At 32.0% G+C, this 15,991-nt stretch overlaps 2 protein-coding genes across 1 annotated transcript in view; one reads left to right on the top strand and one right to left on the bottom strand.

Annotated features, from left to right (window-relative positions):
- The window catches only part of LOC133200458 (baculoviral IAP repeat-containing protein 3-like), a 67,735-nt gene extending 53,353 nt beyond the window's left edge, over window positions 1–14,382 (bottom strand). Inside the window, exon 1 of the mRNA XM_061336247.1 lies at window positions 14,368–14,382. The gene's annotated coding sequence lies outside the window, so the exon portion shown is untranslated. The remainder of the gene's footprint in view (window positions 1–14,367) is intronic.
- Window positions 1–15,991, top strand: part of LOC133200459 (uncharacterized) — an 84,980-nt gene that overhangs the window by 4,811 nt on the left and 64,178 nt on the right.

Here is a 15,991-nt window from a genome sequence, read left to right as displayed (position 1 = left end):
TTTTTATGATCGTGACGTCAAGTGGAGACTTTTGCCCAGTTCACGTGAATGCACATTTGGCCAAAATATTTAATTTCAAATAAATTAATGGGAAGTAAAAAAGAGCGAATTAAACTAATGCCTTATTGTCAATTGTTTTTCTATCAATTAATTTTTCATGGTATGCTTTTATAATTGATAATCACTCCCTCTGAATTGTTTCCCTTTTGTCTATTTAAGCCGTTGAAGTGTTTGCGCATTAAAGTCTTCTGTTTAAACCCCAAATTTAACTCTAAATATTATTTTAAGGGAGAAAAATGTTTTGTGATTGACAATAACTAATTTCCTCATTAGCAGACACTGAAAATTGTTAGTACCTTGTGTCCATTTCCCCCTAAAAACAATTTTTATGTATGTTATATATACATGTTATTATATACATGTACATGTAGCAGTTTGTCACAAAACAAAAAGCGCAAGAGAGTTTCCAGAAAGAAATGTATTATCTACATTTCCGATTCCATGAAATATTGTTTAGGGCATACATGTTAAGTTAAATTAACAATTTGGGATAAAAGAAAGGAGGCTTGATTTACTCAAACATGCAAGCAACTTAAAATTTAAAAGATGTATGGTAATTCTTAAGGGAGAATAGTGCTCTATTTCAAAACAATACCAGGTCTTCCAACAATCTATTGGAATTTCCATGGGTACCATTTGCAATTGTAAGAAGACCATTTTTTGTTTTCGTATGAAGTAGAATTTGTTCAAAATCTTACACGTGAAAAGAAGAAAACACGCTATGGCCTTCAACTCAACATTTAGATATATCGACGGTGCATTGTCAATTAACAAAGCTGATTTCAATTCTTATGTCGATACGATATGGCCCAGTAAGCTTGAAATAAAAGATACCACAGAGTCTGACACATCTGTTTCATATTTTGATATTTAACTAGAAAAAGACGTTAATGGTAATTTAACAACCAAGCTTTATGATAAACATGATGACTTAAACTTTTCAATCGTCAACTTCCCTTACTTATGCAGCAATATACCTTCATCACCTGCTAGAGCATGGTCTACGTATGGACAATTTATAAAATGGGGTACGTTTTTGACAAATAAGTTGATGAAACAAGAATATCACCAGTCTCTTTTAACGTCGTCATGTCGTAAGTTCTATGGTCGATACAATGACCTTGTCAGCAAATACAATATATCATTAAGTCAAATGATGACTGATGTTTTTCATACTAATTGTTAGGCCATTATTTACACACTGAATTGTCGACGGATTTTTCCGTTATTTCCCGATTATGACAAGGAGCACACGAAGGGTGTGACCGGTCGGCAGAGGATGCTCACTCCTCCATGGTACCTGATCCCACTTCTGATGTTTTAGGGGTTCATGTTTGCTCTGCTCCATAATTTGTATTGTTAAATGGACTTTTGAGCTTGAACACTGTTCGTTATCTCCATACATTTCACCATATAAACCGTTGTCCCGTGTCGCAGTAGATGCTGGAACGAAAATGATCCCTCGCTGCTGGATGACCTTGAGTGCCGAATATATATGAAAACTTACAGCTCTCCATCGGAAGTGATGGCGTTTCCATATAAGTAAAAGATTCTCGAGAGGGACCTTAAACAACAAACAAACAAAACCGAAGACACCTTGATTTTTGTCAACGTTTTTTTTCCAGACTAACAAATATGTCTTTACAAATAATCTCTTTGGTAACACCATGTTTTAAGGTTGCCATTAACCTTAGAGTATGGACAACATAGTATTGCAAAGTGAATTTTCAGTCATGCATATCTACTTTAACAATAATAATGATAATAATTAATAAATACATGAATAGTCGATTCAGTCGTGAGTTTAGAACCAATAAACAGCTTGTTCAGCTTGTCCCTATATCGATCATATTAGACAGACAAGACTTGTCTTAAGTAGTTTTTGTTTTGCTGTATTGTGCATTTTGAATTTAGTAAACAAAAGCATGTTTTTTTTTTTTAAATGTGTTTTTTTAACTGTGAACCGGCGAAATAAATACAATGACAAAAACTTTTGTCACACTACCCTAACCTACTCTATTGACCCCACTTAGATGAAAATATAATTTAAAACTGCAAAATGTTTTTGAGTTGATGCGACACACAAGATTAAAAACAATCTGAGAAATGCATTTTTTGCGTTTACGTTGTATTGTTTAATTTGAGCATGTTTATTTTTTATCTCTTGAAACGTGTTTCGTACAGTAAATCGCTTTATCATCTTTAATAACATGTAGCTGTGTAAATAAAAAGTCTCTTTCTCACCATAACTACAGGGCGATTACTTCAGGAATTATCTAGTGCATTTCTAATGAATTTGTTTCTTAAAGATCGTGGAATTTTTTGTTTTTCAAGCTTTGTCTCTACAATTTTCAAAAAAAAAAAAAAAAAAAAAAAAAAAAAAAAATCAGTAAAGATCAAGATCGTAACTCAAAATAAATATTTATCGATGAATGTAAAAGTAACTCAATTTTGAGCTTGATCGCTGTTCGTTATCTTGATACTTCATCTGTAACGATCACTCCGTTCTTCCTTTGTATACTGCGTTATTTGAAAGCATTACATGTACAAATCTGAAACACCGACAGGACAGTTCTCTTTGACTTTCATAATGAACCATGTAAGTGCTAAATGCAGTCTTCTTAAACTATTCCAAACATTTGGCCTCTAGACAAGGATATATGGGTTATCGTAAGATTGGGTTAGGATACCGCCATTTACCATTATACATGTATAATTAATCCCAAGTATGAAATCTTCAAATGATTACTCTATCATGTATGAACAAGGTTAAATATTGTTGATAAATTTGAAAAAAAGATTAATATTGATTAATAACAATATTCAACCCAATGCATTCCTCTTGCTCAAAGTCAAGGTCTAACGAACTGGAATTAAAAAAAAAAAACGTGTCGTTATTCCAAAGTTTTAAAACATTTTTATGCGTATAATTAGCTCTTATGTAACGATATATATAACATTTTTTTCCTATAAGTAAAAACCGTTCCTTGGAGAAAACACTTACACCTAATGTTAACATTAGAGGAGATGATAATTATTCATCTTATTTAAACTATATAAATATTCAAATTTTAGCAGTTTTGTATTAGCTAAACATACAAATCTGATTTATTTGGACAAAAGTATATTGTAGCGCATATTATAGATAAGGAACTTATACTGTCTCAATAGTGAGCTACCTGTAGCTTTCCAGTGATGCCGTGGAGTTTTCAGGCATTTTAGGCAAGAGAAACTGTTGCGAGCCTTTATTACAGGTGATCACACAGGGTAAGTGCAATATTTTCCATGCCCTCGAATCAACTGATGAGGCAGATAAAACATAATATTGGTTTGACTGACCCGCATTTTGTATATTTAAAAACATGTTTACATTAAATATGATCTTCAAAAAGAAAAGAGTTCATATGACTCAGGTGATCATGAGTCCTTCACGAAAGTACAAAAGCGAAATATTTCACCATAATTGAAATTGAATGGACAGGAAATGAAGCTTAAACATACCACCCGTGTGCACTTGTTGCCATAAGAGAGTGAGAGAGCAAAAATGAAAGAAATATTAAAAAAAAAACAATGATAAAAGCAACGAAGTCGTTTTGCAATTGAACATAACATCCTATATATTGAAATATAAAGAATAATGTATTCTTTTCTTACGGTTTTTCACATGACAAAAAATAAAAACTTTGTACTAAAAATGCAGGTGTTTGTCAAGGTGCATGTATAACTTAAGATGAATCACTCTGTGACCGACATAAATACATGCTGAGGTAGATATATTTTCGTACAGCATTAGTATTTTACGGCATTTAAAGGTATAGTCCCACCCTCATATCTTTAATACAGGTAGCTAGACTCAATTTATTTTTATACGGTGAGATAATGGTAATACCCCGACAAGACACTGCGACCAGATATACTTAGTTTATATATCATTCCCTGCAAGATTCAGTCAGTCGTATGAAATCAACCTAACCACGAAACTGCAGTTTTTGTCGTGATACAGTCCCTGAAACGTTCTACTTTCCCACTTGAACGGTGAGCGAACGCTGAACGAACGGTGAACGAACGCTGAACGAACGCAGAGCGAACGGTGAGTGAACGATGTGTGAACGCTGAACGCAACTTGGTGAACGATGTGTGAACGGTGAACGGTGAGCGAACGCAGAACGCGAACGGAGCGCAAACGCGAACGCAAAGTGAACGGTGAACGAACGGTGAACGCAAGATGAACGATATATTCGGAATGCCTCTGATCTTTTCCTTGCATTGAAACTATTTTATTGTATTATAATGTCAGGTGCAAAAAAAAAAAAAATAAATAAATAAGTAAACCAATAAATGAATGAATAAATAAGTAAATAAAATAAATTCTCCAAAATTGTCCAAAGAAAGACGATTCATGCACATTAAGTTTTTAATCACACGATTTTTATTAAAACATTGCAATTGTTGCCGAACGCTGAAGTATAAAAGATATTTTTTTAGTTGGAAAATAAAAATGTTTATTCTTATTTGATAACAAATCAGAGAAAACTTCTGACTTATAGAATGAATTAAAGCGATTGTAACATCCATTCATATATGTATCTCCGTGTCAAGGCAATTTCATGTAAAGTACTAAAAAAAATTAATTACAAAGGTCAGTGGACGTTTTGCATTTATATGCTCGTATTTTAAATGTTTAATACAATAATATATTATGTGTCATTTCTATTTTTCATGATGATTTATTGAGCCGACTTCTACATGTATCTGTAGATGGCCGTGATTATACTCAGACAAGATAATACAAAGATACATATTCATATTATTTGTTATAAATTCAATTTTCAGAACTTGATATTTAAGTAATATGCTGTTATAATTTTTATCAAACAGACAATGAGAGAGAGAGAGAGAGAGAGAGAGAGAGAGAGAGAGAGAGAGAGATTGATTCCGTTTCAGCCCCCCCCCTCCCTTCCTTTCAGGCTTCACTTAATGTTTGCACCTATATCAAACAATAACTCTGATATTTTTTTCTAAATATATTAGACAGTGAAAGTAACTTTTTTTTTTATCAACAAATCATATCCATCTGTTTGACAGTATTACTCGTTTTTATTTTCCTGCTTCAAGTTCACACGAAGTCCACGTGCTTGTCCTGTCAATCAAAATCATTCGACACTGTGCAGGTGTGAAAGTTTCGTCACATCGAAGACGAAGTGCGAGTATTTCCAACAAGTTATAACATTTATTTTTATCATTTCTAGATTTGATACCAACATTTGAATAATTAGTGAATAAAATATATTGGGCATTAACACTTGAATTTGAAACATACCCTCTGCCAATTTCAAATACCACCGCCGACACGTGTACATTTTGAACTACTATTGTTTTGTGACTTTTTCAGATGCATGTTTGTTTTGAGACTGAAATTTTTGTTCTAAAAAAGACCTTAACTTATTTTTAAGAGGTTAATTAAAATTTTCTGGAAATACAGTACTGACTAAGTAACAGATTTAGGGGAAAAGGGGGGGGGGGGGGTATTAATTATATCGAATAGCAAACATATAAAGTTACGGTGAAGAAAGATTTTTTCTCTATAACTATAGACTTTACATACATGTATTATAGTAGCGAATATTCTGTAGTGCATTACATTTTAAATAAATATTTCCTTTAAACACACTATCAATTTAATTCGCTCCAAAGATAATAAATTTACAGGATATCCGCAGTACTATGTATAACTCTCAGAACTAGTTCTATCATATTTTCTGTAGTAATTGAATAAAAAAAAAAAACGCGTTAGAAATAAATATTTTCGTAATTTTGCTGCGTAATTATTTGACTTGGATGATTATATCTCCATTAACGATTTGTCGTCTTTAACAAAACATCAAAATGTTGCAGTGCTTGAAGTATTTGCACATTGGCCTTAGTTAAATTTAATATTTCAGCATCGTTCTACATAGGTAGAGGATGTGCTTATAACAACATTTTTTTTCCAGAGTAATTTAATAAATAACCTAATAGCTAAGTTAGAATAATAAAAATATATATCTTAGATTTTCCCCCATGAAATAATGATTCTTCAAACACGATATGTTAGTATTAAATTAAAAAATCTGCAACTCCTTACCTACAAAAAGATAAGTCCTTTCACTTGGGAGTTCCGAATGGCAATGACAACTGAACGACAGGTGAACGCTGAACGCAAAGTGAACGGAACGAAGAGCGAACGCTGAACGCTTTGTGAACGGTGAACGCGAGCGCACGGTGAACGGTGAACGCAAAACTGTGAACGGAGAGCGAACGGTGAACGCACGGTGAACGAACGGTGAACGCACGCTGAACGAACGGTGAACGAACGGTGAGCGAACGGAAAAATGGGAAAGTAGAACGTTTCAGGGACTGTACACTTAGTGAATACATAGTAAGGTTGCATTCAATTGTATATGAGGGTTGTCCGGTAAAATCGTGGACAGGTTGTCTAGAGTGAAAAGTAACCAACACTGCGTTTTAAAATTTTCACTACTTTTTAGTGCAAATTTCAAATAGATATATGTTCAAATAAACAAAACATGAGACTTTATGTTATGTGTGGTATAGCTTTGCGGCGAAGGTCAAAGTGTCAAGCAGGGTCAGGTTTCCTCTTTGCTAAGAAGTTGGATAAGCCTCACTTAAATTCAGAGATTTCATTGATGAAAAACTCGAGTTTTCCTTTATTCCTCCAGAAACAGTCGAGAAACCAATCTTGCACACACATGGGACCTTCTGAAGATTTATCAGTAAGTTATGGACAGTATTCTCACTATCCTTCAACTAAATAGGCTATCTTATATCGACGGTCTACAGCGACAGCGTCTTTCACTGTTGCCAGTAGCTGTTTGTCCGTATGTTTCTTTCTATCCGGGGACCCGATCAAATAGCTTCCGCTTAGAAAACACCAATTTCACTTGTATACTAAAGATATAGTGAGTTTTAAAAAAAAATATTTTTGTAGTCATATAAAGTTTTGTAGGGTGTTATTACTACATCTAAATCTAATTTGACTGGTCTCCGACGCGTCGTAACGTCATCAAACGTCGCCATTTTTTGTGTGTTGCGTTTACCACTTTCCCATTTCAAATGTCCGTGAAACTGCCCAAAATTAAGCAAATGCCTTGAAATTTTACAAAAGACCACAAAATAGATAGTGGATTAAAAATAGGACAAATTTTACCCCAACCTTATCTATTAATACTTAAATTTGAAAGAATATTTGTGTTTTCGCGATTCAAACCTCTTTTTATCGTGCACCGTAGGACCGTGCACATTAAAACATAATAAAATCTTTATTTTTGTATATATTTAAAAAAAAAATTAATATTCACTTAAGTTTGATAATTTAACATTTGCTGAAAATTTCAGCTAAGTGCACCCATTAATTTTCAAGAAAAACGCTTTGCCCACAATTTTACCAGACAATCCTTGTATATAATGCTTATTCATCAAAAGGTAATCAACACTTACTCTGTTTTTTTATTCATTCAAAAATCGTTGCAATATTCATTTATTTTTTTTACAGGTATTTTTCCTTACAATGAAAACAATGGATTTACAGAGCAAGTTATCCCTTACCATTTGGATTGTATTGCACTCTACATCACCGGTAAGATTACGAGCATTTAAAGGATATGTATTTAAATACCGCCTCTCGTGGAAAAAATCTAGATAAGTATACTTGTTTTGTACAACTAGCAAAGTAATCGTTTCCTTTTGCAGTTCGTAATATTTGAATAATATAAGCGAGCGGGATTAATTCAATATCATTTCATCCACCATTGTTTGGACACATGCAGATTTACCTGATGCATCTAAAGGGTGAAACTGCAGAACTTGTAGAATCCTGTCTGTCCAAGAACAGAACAGGAATGGGAAGTAGCAGCATTCAGGAAAGGCTGCCAAAAACTCAGACACTATTGTTCCTCATTTGAATACCACTGTGTAATAAATGCATGGAAAAATGAAACAATAGAAGTTTGTGCATCAATTCAAAATATCGTTGGTAAGAAAAGCATTATGATATCAGTTGATTTTTGTCGATCAATATTCAATAAAGGTTGCATCTAACTTCAATTTTTAATGCATGTTTAATTCTATTGTAACATAACTTTTATCAGAAAATATATGCGAAGACAATTTTGGTGGATCCAGATTACAGCGCAATGCATACGCAGAATGCTCTAACGAGAGCTATGATGTAATTTGAACTTTTATTAAATTTGTGGTGGAACACCAAATTTTTACACTTTATAGACTGTATTAAGAAAAAACAAAGTGAGTCAAATGGACTCTTGAGCTTGAATACTGTTCGTTATCTCCATATATTTCAATTCTAGGTTTTACGCTTACACTTTTCTTTTATTTTTAAATCTCAAAATTCCATATCTATATACAATATTAATGGAGGATATTTTAAGTATTAAGTAAAATATTTGGTATTTCTTCTCAATGTCTAGATCCTGAGTGCCACGATTTAGTCTAAAACGCAAGTTAAAGAAGCAGACTAATAATTTTTAGAAGTCGGTCTAGAAGTCCGTCTACTTTGAAAACCACGGCTACATCAGACAATAGAGAATTCATTACACCCTCAAAACAGAAAGGGGCTTTAACTAACCCGGACTGAGAACCAGATTTTAGTACCAAAATAATGTGTTTTTTTTCTGTTTAGGTAAATGACATTCGTATTATTAAAAATCTGCCATGCAAACGAAACATACATGAACCTTTTTTTTTAAATATCAAGCGAATAAAAATGTCTATATTCTGTCTTTGTATCATCCCAATCTGCATTGGATTTACAAGCCTTATGGTTCTTATTCTCATATGTCTTGTATATCGTTTAAGGAATCAATGTTCCTTTATAAAAGGTAAATGTTATTTTAATTTCTGAAAATATATTCATTTTGGAAAACATGAAAAATAAGTATGTAAATAAATAAAAATAATTATTAGTAAAATATGTATGAAAAAAAGAACTAGAAATATATTTGTTTAAATCAGCTTTGATTTGTGCATATTCATGTACAGATAAATTTATTTGCATTTGCAACTTTCAAAAATGATAAAAACATAAGATGTTTTTTTAAAATGAGTACTCTTTTTTTAAAAACATTACTTTCTAATATTAGCATCTGATTGTTTCCTTTTTCTCATTGAAAGATATACTTGTATATTCCTCTTGCTATATTTATTTTTTCAGCAACAAACATTAATGAAATACCAATACAGATATCAAAAACACATCGTTTATGGAGGGAACTACATTTCATTATTCGGTTAAGATGGAGCCATCTAGAAACACAGACTTATAATATCTGATCTTTATGTTGTATGCACACATCTGCTATTGATATAGACTGAAAAAAAGGCAGCTAATATGTTGTTGTGTTCCATTTGTGAACTACATGCACATATTGTTATGTGCTCTGTTTTCACTTAAATATTTTGTGAATTGTGCCAAACTGTGTTCCATAGAAATAAAAATGAACCATTTATGCTTGAAATTTAATTTTCATGTGTCATGTACATTGAGACTATAGATCTAGTGAACTGCTCAAACAAAGACGTGGATAAAGAAATCTGTCATGAAACGCGGGTATGTTAAGGAAGCATATAAGTCAATTCTCTGGAAATTTAGACTTTTTAAAGAAAATTAAGTTTGATAATTTACCAAAACCGCTGATAAATGTAAACTATTATTATCTATCGCATAAAGATAAAAGAGTGTCTAACGCAAAGACGTGCACCACCACCACGGCATCACGTGACTTCTATTAATAGCGAATTTTTCCTTAGTAAAAAAGCTAACAGAACAACAATACCCCGAAGTGTAATAATTTCTTTGAGTAAATAATATAGTTGGAAAACATCTATTATGACTAAAAAGTGCTGCTAGAATCCCACTGTCCCGTCAGTAAAATTATAATTCCACACATTCGCACGAAACCTTACCCGATGTTTTGAATTTTATACATATAAACCGAGATTTTTCGTAAAACCATGCTTAACTCGGGATTCTAGCAGCACTTTCCAAGTATTTTAGGAGGCAAACTTTCCATCTGTACAAATCTTATGTTTTGAAATATACAGCTTATTGTTGTTCTGCTGCATTATTTTTGTCACAAATGACAGAGGAAAGGCCGACCGGGATACGTATATAGCTGACTGTCTTCGAAGAGAATACAATCGATGAAAATAAATTAGCATACCTGTTTCAGTAACTGAACTCCATATGAATTTCACAAAATATTCAGGATATTTGCTTTTAAACTCCATTTTACGTATCTTTGTACATGCCGTCTTAGCCAAATTCTCTTTACACGACATGATCAATTCCCAAGTTACTTGAAGTACACATATGACGTCATCGGTGGTAGATGTTAATCAAGATGACAGATACAGCATAACAAAATAAAAACATTTTATTTTTGTTAAATGTTTACACGTTTCTATTCATTTTCTAGAGTTAAATTACATCTCTAAATACGAATATTACGAAAACTTGTATTCTAAAATTGACGTCATCTCGCCTACTATGACGTCATAATGTAGCACTGATTAAGTCAAGGTAGAATATTTTGTATGTTTCCTTATTACCCCTGCGAATAAAGATTACCAAACATTTCTTACCATTTTTTTAATGATTTTTATTCAGTAAAACTCATATTTATAGAAAAATGGATGTTACAACAAAATTCCTTGATCATCTCTAGATTTTAGACTGATAAGATTTTATCATGATTATTTTTTTCTGCAAATCAGAATCCATTTATGATGAATTATGAGGGGTTCTGAAAATTCATTGAAACCCGAACAAGATGCGCAGGATAAATTTAGTCACCAAGTCAAGAGGGAGAATTCAAGACATTGGGGAAAAGTCATTTTCATAAATTTAAAAATCATTATCTTATCGTCAAATGAAAAAAATGCAAGCATTGGCGGCCCGGCGCTGTCTCCGGTTATAGACTTTTAGTTTTGTATTTTTATATCGACACGTCATAAATTATGATAGTGTAAATAATATAGGGTACCTAATTTGATGCACCAGATGAAATTAATGTATACTATCTTGCTGCTTCAGGGAATTTTTCATAATGATGTATCACCTCTAAAGTTTTTTTTATATCAAGTCGCGATAGTAACATTGTGCTGGATCTAGGCTCCTCAGTTCGATGAAACAGACAATATTTCCTCTACCAAGTGTTCACTTATCTAGACAAACGATAGCTTACATCCACATGTATGTAACTAAAAGATAAAAATTGGTAATATCATCACTTCTTTTATAAAAAAAAGACAAACTATTTTGAAACTTAAAAGTAGTCTAAAGGATATTTTCGCAACGTACGTCAATGATTCAAAGCATATTGTTGGTAACCACAAGTCCTTGAGTCATTGTACATAGGACGTAAACAAAATTGACATATATTCTTAAGCAAAGATTCCATAACCGATAGTAATTCCATTGTATCTCTCATAAAGATTACAGCTAACTATTATTTTTGTCTTTCAATCAGTAAAATTATGAAAAAAGATGCTTCTTTTCATTTTCTGCAAATTTAGCGGGGCAGGCATTTAATAATGATTATGTATATACAGGATATGGAAGACTGCTTTTGTTTTCTACATTATCTAAATTTATATGCATTCATCATAACTCTTCTATCTACGTTTTGCACTTAAAAAAAATATTTTACCCCAAGCACAGACTGCAAAAATGAATTTTAAAAAAATCTGATTATCATAAACGGTGTTCTAGTAATGCTATAAGATATGATGCAGATATTTCTGGAATGCTCCGTTTCCTACTTGACACTGATTTAAAGGAAAAATAGTTAGTTTCTTAGGATTGCTTTCTAATCAAATTTTTAAATCCATATTTAATTATGGTTGACAATTGAGCTAAAAATTGGCATTTTCATCCTCCCTAATAATTGGTAAATATTACTCTCGAAAAAGTAATTTTCCTAAAAAAAGATTACCCAAGGAATTCAAGTTATTTTACAATAAAAGAAAAAAAAATCAAATTTCTTAAAGGGCTCCTGCAATATAACTTCAAGTAGTAATAACCAGTAGCTTATTCTCTAATGCAGTGTCAAAGCTGAGTCATTGATTATCACATTCCTATAATCTGATACATATACACGACATAATATTTGCAATTGTTTACCACAATCTTAAAGACTGTACTTTTTTCTGTTCATTTATAAATACTAGTTAAGCATGTTCCACTCCAAATACATGTTTCTTTTTATATGCAGCGCACATTCTGAAAGTATTGTATAAGTAATACTAGTCCCCTTTCGGCAAATGTAATCTGGTTCCCTTTTAAAATTAAAAAGGATGTTATTCCGTCAAAAATCAAAAGCTCAATATATATCTGCTCGCGTTTAGTACAAAGATTGGAAGACTAGGTGGGACAGACAAACAGAAAGAGGAGCAGCTAGGCAGATGGACATACAATCAGACAGACATACAATGAAAAAGGCGAAGATAACGAACAGTGATAGATTTCAGAAAATCTATAAACAATACAATTTTTTAACGGGGCATAAGACACGGACCCCAAGAAATTCCAGAGGTGGATCAGGTGCTCAGGAAGAGTAAGCATCCCCTGTTGCAGGTAACACCCAGCGTGAGCCTTATGTATTTCTCAGGCAGACGAAATTTTACATCATATTTTATATATAAACAAAGACCTAACAATTGGAATGAAACACGTCAGCCAAAATACAACCCAACGACATACAAAGGGACAAACGAAGAGTAAACCTATTTCCTCCTCGTTTTCACCAGTAGGGGACTCGTACTAATTTCAAAAAGGATTCCATATAAATACTATTCTCTGTTTATGAGAACGTGCACGTAATGTTACACTGTATCTACTATCATGATAAAGCGTTTATATTGGAAACTTCTTTCAACATACCGATTTATTGTGGTTCAAATTACCTTCATCCTATATATTTTTTGTTTATTGAATTTCCTTCATACTACAAATAAATTGTATTTCAAATTATATAACTTTCATTCTACATATTCATTCTATTTCGTAAATATTTTTTAACTGGTAGTTTCCATTGAATATTTGTAAAGCAAAAATCAGCCTTGCAACCTAATGTCAGGAACGTGTTGGTGTTCAAATATACGATGCATCATTTAAATGCCCTTTGTACTACAAATTCTTCTTAATGGAAATATTTTAGTCCTTTTGTAATCTAGATCGTCGTGTAATAAATAAAAAAAAAAATAAATCATAGGTCAGCAATATATTTTAAAATCAATATGTTGTATTAAATCGTTAAATTTTACAAATGCATTCATAAAATGTAATGTTTTTTTTAAAAAATGATCTTCGTGAAATTGCAGCTAAAATAATTTGAATTTGAAGTGAATTTACAAGATCACTGGCAAACGAAAAAAAAAAAAAAAAAAAAAAAAAAAAAAAACAACAAAAAAACAAACAAACAAACATGGGAGTGTTCATTAGATTGCGATCAAAATTTTAAAAAAATATTTCGATCAAATGATTAGATGTTTTCTTATTAGGGATGTCAAAATGTTTATTTTCTTTAGTCGAATATTCGATTGCATTATTCAAAAGATAGTCGAACATTCGGAACATTTTCTGAAAATAAAATTTTATTTCAAACTTCACTGGTACATGTTCATAACTCAATTTTTTTTCTTAAATCCATTTAAAAGTAACATCAAAATTAATGCATGATTATATGAAATAAATAAAGAAAACTTATTCTCCAAAATGTATGATTTTCCCGTCAATCGAATTCATAATACGGTCTGTACAGTCATGCAGTCAGTTTTTATTTTCGTAAGTAATAAAAAAATGTCAGCCGATATTTTTTTTTTTAAATTTAAAGTTTATTATGAAGTAAATTGGGGGACGGAGTGTTAATTTCACCCCACACTATCCACAAGTCAGGTGCCTGTGAAATTGTTTAATAGTTAGATACTGCTTATTCTATTATTGATTGCTCTGGCTATGGAAATATCCTTAGACAGATTAAAATGTAAGCGAATTGTTTTAATAATTACATTGTATGGAAGTCTCAAAACATGAAAAACATGATACAGCTATGGTTTGTTCCTTTCATTTGAGCAATCTTAAAATAACGAAAGATAATTGGTACATGGAATAAGATCAAGTCCAATTAATAGTTTTACAAACAAAGCCCAGTATATTGGTGGATAATTTATTACGAACACGACACAGGCAGTTGCTGACAAATAATTCTCGCAGTAGTACTAGTGAAGCACTTATAGTTACTTTACTTTCTATACATACATGGAAAATCAACCGTTTATTTGTTGAGGAAAATCTTATCGACTGTCACTCTTTTATTGCATTTTTTAATTATGATAATATTCGATTGTCGTTTCATTATTCGATCGTCGGTTCAATGACTGTTCGTTGACATCTCTATTTCTTATATAATTTTTTTTGGCTTCCTGACCACTTTCAAAATGCAATTTTCTTCTAACTCGATAAATCATTTTAGCAAATAAACCATAAAGATATTTTTCTTTGAATTGTTCTTTTGAATAAAATATGCACACATCGCCACAGTAGATCAGACTGACCGGACGTGCCTCTAGGATCTCTTCAACATCAAAATTTAAAATGTAAAAAAAAAAGGTTTTGTAGCGTAGTTGTAGTGTAGTAGAATTTTTTGTTTTCATTTATTTTGTTTGATCATGACTTTTTAACCTGTTCTACATGTATGTCCTGAGGAAGGGAGAGAGCGTCTCGAAAATTAGACACGTTTTATTGTTCGTGTCATTGATATTGATATTCATATATCGTCAGTCAATTTTAGTGCTTTATAGATTGACAATAATATATCATGATTTATTGGAAATTCGAAATAAAAACTTTTATAATAAATTATTTTTAAAGAAATCTATATGAATCTTGAAACCTTTAACACGTCATATGTGTAACAACCCCCCCCCCCCCAATTAGTAAAATAAAGTAAAAAAGTAAATCAATACGTTGTTGGTGAACCTTACCCTGTTACATGAAATTTCCTCTATCTACTTTGCTCAATTTGAACCCTTTGTCTCTTCCTACATAACTCACTCCTTCTACACACAACTTCTATCACACATTTATATTACAAAGGAAATTTACATTCCAATTTTTGAAAACTTGACCTTGTTAAAGAGATTTGGGTCGATGTCTGAACACTTCCTCTTATGATATGCAACCTGTCTGGTTACACGATAACTTCAAAATCGTCTAAGGATCTAAGGAACTAAATTATCTAAGATTTAACTTAACATACCTCATGAGAAGAACCGACAACGACAGCAGATCTACAAATGGAAAACAATCATTTTCATCAACTTGTATACGTTTCTGTTTATTAACCAACAATACAACAGCGGCTCAATCGCCTTCTCATACAAGGTATCGAGTATATGTTACACGAATTCGAACCTATTTACCTGTAATGTAACAAAATTGACCATTTCGCTAAAAACCCCAATTCATTATAAGCGTGTTAACTTGAAGCGTGTTTTACTGTATAGATTTGAAAAAGATACACATAAAATCATAATTATTCTTAAAATAAATATTTTATGATGTTTTTAAATCCAGTTAAGATGTTAGATCTAAAATTTGATTTGGGACTACTGTACACAGATAAAAGTGACAAGCTTTTACTGGATTTCTTCCTCTGAATGTTTGTATGCTGTTTTAAGTTCCATTTGAGAATCTTTCACTCATAAAAAGACGTCACCTTTGCAGTGAAGAGCTTCAAGTTAGACATACGCGGCATTTAAGGCCATTGCTTAGTGAGTTTTCTTTATCCTGCCAACGCCATACCTGACAAGGGATCTCCGTTTTAAAGGTCATATCCGAAAGACCGTAGACTTT

This window comes from Saccostrea echinata, unplaced genomic scaffold (assembly GCF_033153115.1).
Source record: "Saccostrea echinata isolate AGI-Se365-2 ecotype Australia unplaced genomic scaffold, CSIRO_AGI_Sech_v1 ptg000040l, whole genome shotgun sequence".
Classification (NCBI taxonomy): domain Eukaryota; kingdom Metazoa; phylum Mollusca; class Bivalvia; order Ostreida; family Ostreidae; genus Saccostrea; species Saccostrea echinata.
Note: the sequence above shows the minus strand (reverse complement) of the source record. Positions and strands in the feature narration are given on the sequence as shown.